Source organism: Pipistrellus kuhlii, unplaced genomic scaffold (genome assembly GCF_014108245.1).
Source record: "Pipistrellus kuhlii isolate mPipKuh1 unplaced genomic scaffold, mPipKuh1.p scaffold_m20_p_11, whole genome shotgun sequence".
Lineage (NCBI taxonomy): Eukaryota > Metazoa > Chordata > Mammalia > Chiroptera > Vespertilionidae > Pipistrellus > Pipistrellus kuhlii.
This window is the reverse complement of record NW_023425416.1, coordinates 37,525,143-37,536,563: the sequence shown is the minus strand read 5'-3', so window position 1 is coordinate 37,536,563 and position 11,421 is coordinate 37,525,143.

Below are 11,421 nucleotides of genomic sequence, written 5' to 3'. Positions count from 1 at the left end.
CCTTCAGAACCACCTCAGCCAGCCTTAGCCTCCAAGACCAGCCAACACCATTTCTTTTACCTTCACTCCTTATTGCCAAACAACCACGAGCTCTCAAATTCATCAGAATTATTCCACCAAGATGGAGGCTGCCGTCAACCTGCACCTGCGGGTCTCGCACACCTACCTCTCTCTGGGCTTCTATCTTGACCTCAGTGACGTGGCTCTGGAGGGTGTGGGCTGCTTCTTCCTTGAGTCGGCCGAGAAGAAGTGCAAGGGCACTAAGCATCTCTGAGAGATGCAAAACCAGCATGGTAGTCGAGTTCTCTTCCAGGATATGCTGAGACCTTCCCAGGGTCCGTTTTGCCCACGCAGCCACTTAACTTCCTGTTGCAGCACTTTCTGGATGAGAAGGTGAAGCTCATCAAGAAGATGGGCAACACCTGGCTCACCTCCGCAGGCTGGCCGGCCCCCAGGCTGGGCTGGGCGAGTATCCCTTCAAAAGGCTCACCCTCAAGCACCACTAGAAGCCTTTGGAGCCCAGAAGCCTTTGAGGGCCCCTCTGCATTCTCCTGATGTCTGGTTTCTGCCTGAGCTTCTCCCTGAAATCCTAGGCCTATAACACCCTGGAGCCCTCTCCCTTGCATTGGGCCAAATGGAAACAATAAGCTTTTTGCAGCAAAAACAAAACAAAATAAAACAATAAAACGTCAATGAGGTATCTTCAATAAGGTATCGCCTCACACCTGTCACATCAATCAATCAACCGTCAACAAGTACTGGTGAGGATGTGGAGAAAAGGGAACCCTGGTACTCTGTTGGTGGGAATGCAGACTGGTGCAGCCATTATGGAAAATAGTATGGAGTTTCCTGAATAAATTAAATATGGACCTGCCATTTGACTCAGAAATCTCAATTCTGGGGATATATCCTAAGAATACCAGTCAGAAAGAATATATGCACCCCTATGTTCATAGCAGCATTATTTACAACTTGAGGCCAGTTGCTTAGGCTTTTATATATATACAAGTATATAGATAGCTAAGATGTGGAAACCTGAGTGCCCATCAGTAGATGAGTGGATAGAAAAGCTGTAATACAATTACCCAATGGAATACTATGCAGCTGTAAAAAAAAGAAAAACTCTTAGCCTTTACAACAGCATGGATGGACCTTGAGATTATTAAGCTAAATGAAATAAGCCAGTCAGAGAAAGATAAGTATCACATGATGTCCCTCATATATGGAATCTAATGGACAAAATAAGCTAACAAATAAATAGGTCTATCTAAAGACATAGAAGCATGGAACAGACTGACAGATCTCAGGGGAAGGAAAGGGAGGTGGAGGGAACAGGAAGAGATTAGTCAAAGAACATATATGCATAACTCATAGACACAGACAATAATGTGGTGAGGGTCTGGGGGGGGGCAGGGGCAGGGAGGAAGGGAAAAGGGGAGAGGGAGGAGGGACACCAGTAATAGTGTCAACAATAATGACTAAATAAACAAATAAACAAGCCAATTCTGGGAGGTGCGGGAAAGCCAAGAAAATCAAGAGCCAGGAACCTGAGTCCTTTGCCTCTTCTTCTCATCCGAAACTAATTAGAGTCTAGTGCATTGAGAATTAGGTTGACATTGTCTCATGCTTTCATCAGTACCATTATGATCTAAGTCACTGTGCACAGAAGTTCAAAGTTTCAGGACGGGACATGTCCACTCATTTATTAGGTATCATTAATGATGCCAGATTTGGGCCCGGGATAAGGAGAGGTATTTAGACAGATAATGCCTGGGTGTGCTGCGTTATTTATATGCATTGGGGTATGTTAAACATTTCTTGAATAACCAGTCTCCCGAGGATGTGCACACTCCTGGACAACATTGCCCTCCCATCGTGGGAGTCATTTGTGAACAACATTACACCGCTCACCCTCACCCTCCCATTGTGGGAGTCATTTGTGTGTAGAACATTACTTTTGGAAAAAGAGGCCACAGAGAAAAAGCATCCATTTCCTTTGGATTGATATAAAATAAATGCCACATGGCATGGGGAAAATGCATGTGCTTTAGCCAGCAAAGAACTCTAAGATCTGGTGTGAGTCAGCCTTGCCTGAAGGGCTGAGCTAGATGAGAAAGTTGTGAGCGGTGGGGCAGGCTCCGTGTTGGGACTTGACTACCACAACTTCATAGACTCACACACTTGTCCGAGCGCAATTCCAACGGCCTCCTAGCATGCCTCGATCTTGCCTCTGCAATGAACATGTCTTGCCATCGCTTCTAAAAAAGAACACCACGGTGACTTGGTTTTCACTTCCTCACCAGAGACTGCCAGGAAGTAAAGGTGCACCTGCTGAGGTTTGGCTTTTGGGGCAAGGATATGTTGAAGTGGAAAAAGCCAGGAGCCAGGAGCCAGTTGCCGTTCCTGTGAGCGATGTGATCTGAGCCAGGTCACTCCACTTTGGTTTCCTCTTCTGTTGAACGATGACTTCAGTGCTTTATGGTATAATCCTCTCAGGGCTCAAACAGAGCATTCAGGAACTCACTGCTGTGCGATAAATATGTTTTCCCGATACAGAAAGACCGGCTTTCTTACTTTTTAAATCCTCAGTTATTTTGACTCTAAGCTAATACCTGCATTTTCCTAAAAAACAAAACAAAACAGCCTGAACCAGTTTGGCTCAGTGGATGGAGCGTTGGCCTTCAGACACAAGGGTCCCAGGTTCGATTCTGGTCAAGGGCATGTACATTGGTTGCGGGCTCATCCCCAGTGGGGGGTGTGCAGGAGGCAGCTGATTGATGTCTCTCTCATCAATGTTTCTAACTCTCTATCCCTCTCTTTTCCTCTCTGTAAAAAAAATCAATAAAATATATTTAAAAACAAAACAAAAACAAACTATAATAACAGTTGTTAGATTTGAAGTACTTTTATTACTTGTTGGATTTGGAAAATTAGTGTTAAAACTCTGGTTATGGCAGTAAGGCTGTGAGCAATTAGCCACCAGGACCCCTGTGCAGACTCTGATATATTTTAAACTGGGGTATTTTATTGGGGTGGGGGTGGCAATGGGAACTGAAAGAGGATGGTGGGAGGGACTCTCACTGAGACGGAGAATGGCCTTTTATAGGGAAGAGCAGGCTGGGGCGGGTGGAGTCTTGGCGGATATGAATCAGGTTGGAACATGTTACTCTCCTCCTTTAACTTCTAGGGGCTCCCCCTTCACTAAGTACAGAGCTGCACTCCTTTCCACAGCCTCCTGGACCCTGTTACCACCTGGTCTCTGCTGCTTCTCCGCCCTCGACTCCCACCTCCCTCCCTCTCCTCCTGTGGCTCCAGCCTGGCCATTCCTGGGACGGACACACCAACACTCTGCTGCCTCCAGGCATTTGTACTTAGTCCCTCATCCTGGAGTTCTCCCCCTCTTCTTCCCCATCCCCCCGCCCCCCTCAGTGGGCATCTTGGAACGTTTCCTCTGTGGATAAGGGGAGACTGCTATGTCAAGTTTGAAATCACAGCTCTGGGGACTGGGGTGACTTGCTGTCTGGGACAATCTGCCTAGGGCAGTGGTCGGCAAGAGGCTCACTAGCCACACGTGGTTCTTTGGCTCCTTGAATGTGGCTCTTCCACAAAATACCACGTGCAGGCACGCACGTACAGAGCGATTGGAACTTCGTGGCCCATGCGCAGAAGTCGGTTTTAGGCCTGGGCGAGTCTATTTTGAAGAAGTAGTTCTAACCACACTCAAGGGGCCAAAGAGCCACATGTGGCTCGCGAGCTGCAGTTTGCTAATCAATGACCTAGGGAGTGCAGAGATGGCCGAAGCAGCTGTGACTGGAGGCCGTGATTCCTGTCGCTGCACCAGTGTTTTGCGTTGATGCCTTCCAATTTTCCTGTGCATGGAAATCACTAGAAATCTTGTAAAAGTGCAGATTCTGATGCAGCGGACCTGGGGCGGGGCTGAGCTCTTGCACTTCCCACCAGCTCCCAGTTGCTGCTGGGGCTGCGGCTCTTTGAGCAGACAGGTGGTTCTGCATACAATAGCCCTGGGGTCAGAGAGAAGCGGGTGGAAAGTGGGAGCCAGGACTGAGCGCTGCCAGGTGGCTTCACTAGAAGGAACACGGGGACAGGGAAGGTGAGGAGGTTAAAAGGGGCGATGAAGCAAGGAGGGAGCTGTTGGCCTGGTGAGGGTGGAGAAGGACTTGAAGACCAAAGCGGCATCTGATGGCGTGGAAGTAAAGAAGGTAGGTCTGAGTTATCAGACATGCTTGGCAAGACATCCAAAACAACTGGTGCAGTTTCCAGAGGCCGAGACAGAAATGCAGCTACAATTATACCTAAAACACTGAAGGAAAGATACTGCCCACAATCGGTTTATAGTACTTTCTAAACACACAAAAGTTAAGCTGAGTGCATTAGAATTCCTATCCTCTCTCATTTTAATTTTAAATCCCCCCTCTGCCCCCCCTGCTATCTTTGCTCTGGATTTTAAATTTCAACTGGGCAGAGATTTTACTTTGAGATTAGCATTTATACAGTCCTACATTGCACAGGGGGCTTGGCTGATTAATATATTCAGGCACTTTTCTTCTGGGCACGGATATGGACTTAAATGATCCGTGAATCTAATAATTCTCTATCAGGGAAACCTCTGACCATCATCTTTCTCAGTACAATAGGGTAATTCTATTATTTCAAAGTTTATTTTTCTTTCGAATAAGGCATCACCCACTTTCTTAGAAACACCATTCTGATCAGTAAAAGACTGAACTAATGTGGCAAGCCCACAGTCTTAGGTGTTACACTGTCCAATTCTACTGTTTTTATAATAAGAATCTTTTGTATTTGAATAAATCATTATTAGCAATCATTAGGGCAAGGTATTATGTTGCATGACAGGAATACAAAGAGGAATGGGCATGTAGGGTCCCTTCTCTATGCTCAATTTAGAGACCAAGATACATATGTGTAGAAGTCATACAAACATCACCAGGCAGTATGGTCATTAAGGACTGGAATGAATGAAATAGAGTTCACACTAAAGGCACCTTGAAAGGAAAAGTAAATGCAGGTAATTAAAAGCAGAAAGTAGTTACCAGGCAGGAGGGTGAGGCTTAGTTGGTGTCTTTCTGGGCACCAAGAGGTTGCCAGTTGGATTCCTGGTCAGGGCACATGCCTGAGTTTTGGACTTGATCCCTAGTAGAAGGTGTGCAGGAAGCAGCCAATCAGTGTTTCTATCTCTCTTTCTCTCCTTCTCCCTTCTTCTCTCTCTTAAAAATAAATGAAAACATATTTTAAAATAAAGTAGTTACCAGATATTTTGGCCTTAGGATTAATTTGAAGGCAGACTTTCCAATTACTATTAGTCCTACCTCAGCCTTGAGTGCTATTGTTTTTTTTCCAAAACCTGAAATCAATAATATTAGCAGTTGTTAGTTACCAACCACACTACAAGTGAACAATTTAATCGCTGCTTCAGAATCATTTCTCATAAGCTATTCAGACATACAAAAAGGCATAAAGAATAATAAAACTAATACAAAATAATGATTCTTTCATAAGCAGTCTTCAGCCTCAGTAAATGTTTGTTAAATGAATAAATGATTCTCATTTATTATTAAATGCCTTGTCTCTCCATATTTATAGTACCCGTGGGACCAAGGACAATGTTTTAAATTTGTCTTCCTCTCCATGGTGCCTAAATAATGATGGTTATGTGATTGGCGATTTGATAGATACTTGGCCTAGTCTCCCTATGTTTCTAGCTATCTTTAAACTTTAACCCTAACCCATAGGTGTCTTTACCCTAACCACGTGGTCGGCAAACTTCTGCTCGAGAGCCACATTCGGCTCTTTGGCCCCTTGAGTGTAGCTCTTCCATAAAATACCATGGCCTGGGCAAGTCTATTTTGAAGAAGTGGTGTTAGAAGAAGTTTAAGTTTAAAAATTTTGGCTCTCAAAAGAAATTTCAATCGTTGTTCTGTTGATATTTGGCTTTGTTGACTAATGAGTTTGTCGATCACTGCCCTAACCCAATACATAGCCTCATTGAAATTATTTTAATTGCGACACATTGATGAAAGCACAGCTCTGCAGCACTAAATTGAGAGAGGCAGAAAATCATTTAAACTATAGCTTTTACTTAACCTTATTACAACCATAACTCATTTTATTTCACTTCCCTTTATTGTGCTTCACAGATGTTGTGTTTTTTACAAATGGAAGGCAACGACTCTTCATCAACAAAAGAATTTCAACTCACTCTATTGTGGCGGTCTGGGGCCGAACCCACAGTATCTTCAAGGTATGGCTGTACATCCTAACATTCTTTATTACACATTCTATTTTTCATGTCTGGGTTAAAAATAGAGACTTGTGGTAAAGCCTAATTTCCAATTAAACTGAGAATTAGTCCAAAACTGATATAGCAAAAATGGTTTAGCATAGATTTTTTTCTTATAAAAACTGAGCTTCAATTTTAAGTCCTTCTGTGACTACCGGAAATTTCACAAAATCTCAGAAATTATTTCTACGGCAACATGTGCATTTATTTTCTGTTTCTTCCTCTGGTTTACAGGTTCAATGTGGAGTTAAAGGAACACTTGCATTGGAATTGTTTGGGGTGCTTGTAGATTGCTGACCCTTGCGCCTCAGGTCTTGTATACCAACCAGGGAAGTGGGAGTGGCAGTTTGGCACCCATATTTTTCAGCTCTCCAGAAGCTTCTTAACCCCGTGGGGTGCTCCAGGCATGCTCCTGCTCCCGTTCTGTGTGGATTGTGTGCGCCCTCCGGTTGTAGTTGAGCCTTGGCTGTTGTTTGGAAAATCAATGGGAGATGATTGACTCTCCGGCTGATTGGTGGGAAGGACAGGATGTAAGTACAAGGGAGGAGCTGCTGTTCATAGGCCCGACCCCACAGTGTCTGCCCCTGGGGTGGTGCTCTGGTGTGGTCTGGAGGAAATGGACATATTCCTAGAAAAATACAAACTTCCAAAACTCAATCAGGAAGAATCTAAAAATCTCAATAGACCAGTGACTTGGGAAGAAATTGAAACAGTCATCAAAAAGCTTCCAGCAAACAAAAGCCCAGGGCCAGATGGCTTCACAGGAGAGTTTTACCAAACATTCAAGGAAGAACTAAAACCTATCCTCCTCAGACTATTCCAAAAAATCCAAGAGGAAGGAACACTTTCAAACTCCTTCTATGAAGCCAGCATCACTCTAATACCAAAACCAGATAAAGACAACTCAATGAAAGAGAATGACAGGCCAATATCCCTCATGAACATAGATGCCAAAATCCTCAGCATGAGCTACAAATCTATCCACAGTTGCCTGCTACTTGTGTTTTAGACTCTTCTTAAAGAAGCTAAGTTTGAATAATTGTTACTGCTGTTGTCTTATCTCTGGTTCTCTTGTTTCACTTTCCCTCTCACATTATTTTTATATTTCTGTTCCTATTTTTCTGTCTTCCAGTGATCCCTTCCATATCCTAGCCCTGCTCCCAACTCTGCACTTCCCTAAAAGGTCTTTTCTCTCCTTCATTCCCTCATGATCTATCGGCTAGTCCGGAAACGGAGTAGACAGATGAAAAATGTCAGTAGAATTTAGGCCCAACAATAAAGCACAACAATGTGGCTGCTAGCTTTGTTGTTACAATCTCCAAGAGGTTTTTTTTGTACTATAGATAACAACTCTCCAAAGATATTCATTGACTTGAAAATAGAATTATAGCAAGTTCCTGGAGGCGATGGCATTGATTTTTTTTTTTTTTTTACTCTCGATTTTCTTACAATTTAAGTTTATTGGTAAACAATGTTGTGCCTTGTTTTAAGCTGATGATTAAAATGTAACATAAAAATCAGTCAAGGGGTAAAATGGGGAGTTTCAGAGATGAAAGCATATCCGTACAATAAGTGTTCATCCGGCCCATGTGGAGGTCTTTAGGGAATAGGGAAAATCTAGACGGCTCTTCCTCTGAAGTGAAATGAATGATTAGCTCACTCGGGGCCCGAACCGCCCTCAGCACTGAGGTATTTCTTTTGTGGGGACTCCGGGCTCAGCTCTCTCCAGTGCAAAGGGAAGTTGAATGATGAAATTCATTTCCCAGAAGCATGACTTTTCCCCACCATGACCTTTGATGAGGACACTCTAATAAAAGAGCAAGATACCAAAATAGTTTTGGGATTTTTATTTATTTATTTTTTTTATTACAGCAAAAGTCATTTCTGACATTACCAAAACCATCCACAAAATGCATCTAGCCACATGTCTCTCTCTCCTAATTTTAAGCTGGAATATTGGATTGTTGAGTCTTACTGGTAAACAATAGGGCTCTCACTCAGTGCTGCTGACGGAAGCCTGGCTGCGTTCATTCTTTCAAAAGCCAACAGTATGGGCAAAATATGAAACGTTTGGTATCAAGCGACAGCAAAGAAGGCTCCCTGAATCTGTGAAGGGGAGAAGGCAACTCATTCCTCGTGTCCTCAAATTATGACTCTTCCATTTGAATGATAGGAAGAGTTTTTTAAAAAAATAAATCATAGAACTATTTAGCTAGAAGGGAGTATGGAATCTAAATTCCTTATATTTTAAGATGAAGTAGTAACTAGAGACCCAGAGAAATTATACTTTGAAACGAACGTTTTTATAAAGAAAAGCTGTAGAATGGAGGCCGGGGAGTGAAAAACAGCTGTGAGAAAAACATTGGAGGTTAGCTCCTGCAGACAGTTGAACAAACAAGAAATATAATGTGAAAAAGTGAAGGTGGAGGATGGTGCAGTATATACATTTCCTGAGAGAAATTCATGACCAAGGTAATGGCAAAACACTCCTCGATTTTACCACTTTTTATTAGCACGTGGCCAAAATCAGGTGAGGCAATCATTGTGTGGCTGTTAGAGACTCTCTGGGATGGGTCAGCTCAGCTATTATGGAGATTACTTCCCCGCCAGTAATATAAGAAAGCAGTGAATTTATGGATGATGTGTTCAGGGAGACAGATTTTTAAATGACAGCCTATAAATGGTGGTTGCCTGGGCTGAATATTAGAATCACTGGGAATTTTTTGTTCTTAGAACTCTATTAGCAATCACTCTTTATTCATCCTATTATTCCTCATCAGCATATTCATCAGAAGGAATAGTCTCATTTTACAGGTCTGAGAATTAAAGAACAAAATAGAAGCAGAGACTCAATGGTAACATATCCTATGTTAAGCTTCCCAGGCCTCAGCTCATTGTTTAACCAGAGGTCCCATAATCCCCAATAAATTTAAGGCTAATACTGTAAAGGAGCTATTACTTGTTAGTAAGAGGGAGGCAATAATAACCCTGACTGTCTTTATTTCATTTCCTAGTAGTGAAATAATTTATTGTAATGAGCAAGTGAGTTTAATGTCGAAGACTTGGTCTCTGATTTCCTTTTCTGTGAGAATGAGATAATAGTAATAGGAGAGCAAATAAAATAGGAAACTCCAAATGTAATCATGACGCTTCACTGCTTAAAAATCCTTCATTGGTTTTTCCACGGGCTTTTAAGGACCAAAGATAAAAGTTCCTGCCGAAACTGGTTTGGCTCAGTGGATAGAGCGTCGGCCTGTGGACTGAAGGGCCCCAGGTTCGATTCCAGTCAAGGGCATGTACCTTGGTTGTGGGCACATCCCCAGTGAGGGGTGTGCAAGAGGCAGCTGATCGATGGCTCTCTATCCCTCTCTCTGTAAAAAACCAATAAAATATATTTTAAAAAATAAATAAAAGTTCCTAATGTGACCCAATATGCCTTGCTTGACCACAGTTGTCTTTTCTCACTTCCCATGATCCATCCTGCCTGGGTGTTTCATGCAATTATTGCTAGTCTTGAAAGTTAATTCATATTCCACCTCAGAGCTCAAGGAAAGCTTTCCCCTAAGACCTTACCTCATTTTGTTTTATCCCGACTAATCACAGTTACTTAAATGACTAGTTATTTAATGTTTTTCACAAACTTTCCTAGAGGCATGTTCTGTGCCTCTAGTTTATACCTGTATCTGTTGCACCTGGTGTACCATCTGCGTATACTAAGTGCTTAAATATTTGTGGGACAAAATAACAGCTGATTTAAATACTTGGTACAGAGTTGAGTAATCAGTTTTGATAGCTAAGTTCATTTTGAATTTGCTTCACTTTCCCTCTGTTGCTTGATTTGCCTGATCATCAATTGTTCGGGTTATAAGATGCGTGCCCAGCACTGGGGAAGAAATCTGGAGTATGGAGGACTGGTAGTGTGCTACACTGTAAGCAACAGGAGCTTGATACATATCTGTAATCTTTACTAATGACGATAGCAAAGCTGCTTGGCCCATAAAGGTCTAGAACCCTGACCATGGACCTATTACTAATGTAAACTAGGCTAGCTCTCAGGGCACTTCATCATAGCTAAATCCATTAGCTGTGGTGATACTACATCAGCTATCTGTTTTAGAAATTCATAAAATTTTGTTTAAATGTTTATCGTCAACGACGTGTTCTGCTACAGACATCTTTAGAAAGCTAAACATTTCACTCCTGGTTCTGTCAGAAGAAGCTGAAGGATGTTTGTCAGAGCTAAGACAGCTTTAATCATATTTATTAATTTTACCCTCAACCCGTAGTGATGTTCACTGTTCTGACTGTCTCCCTTGGAGTGGTCTCTAAAACAACTTGCTAGGTAGTAAAATTAGAGAATTAGAAAGGAGATTAAGATGTCAGACTCTGGAGGTAAAAACACTGGGTTCACACCTCACTTTTGCTACCTATAGCAATGGGCCTGTAGGCAGATCAACCATTTTGACCTCAGCTTTCTCTTCTAGAAAATGCAGTTTAAAATTAATAACACCACGTGGTTCAGTGAATCCCTTTTGCATTACTGAAAAGAACAACATAAATATCTTTCTCTAGTAGGGTTCTTGATTGTGGTGGGAGGGAAGGATTTTGTCTTTCTAGGAACAAAATGTCTGGACACATATTTGTCACAGTAGGAGTGGGTAGGTGAGTGGGTGGGGAGAGGTGGTAGGCAAATGGTTTCTCGTCGAGAGGGCCAGGAATGCTGCTAAACATCCCACAATGCACAGGACAGGTCCTTAAACAATTACCCAGCCCAAAAAGTCAATAGTGTTTCTGGTTGAGTGCCTATTTACTGGTAGAGTAGCATATAGTTAAACCATCGCTGCAATCATTAAATGAATGAGATGTATCTATGGACAGACCCAGAAAGATTTCCAGGAGATAGAGTTAAAGTAAAGCAACTCAGAGTGACCTCTCGTGTGTGTTGTGTGTGTGTGTGTGTGTGTGTGTGTGTGTGTGTGTTCCCACATACATATAAAAGGTCTAGAAGAACAAATACCAACTTGTTAATCAGGGACATTTATGGGAAAAAGACATGTTAAAGACTGTTTGCATTTCTTACTAGACACACTTTTTATTGGGTT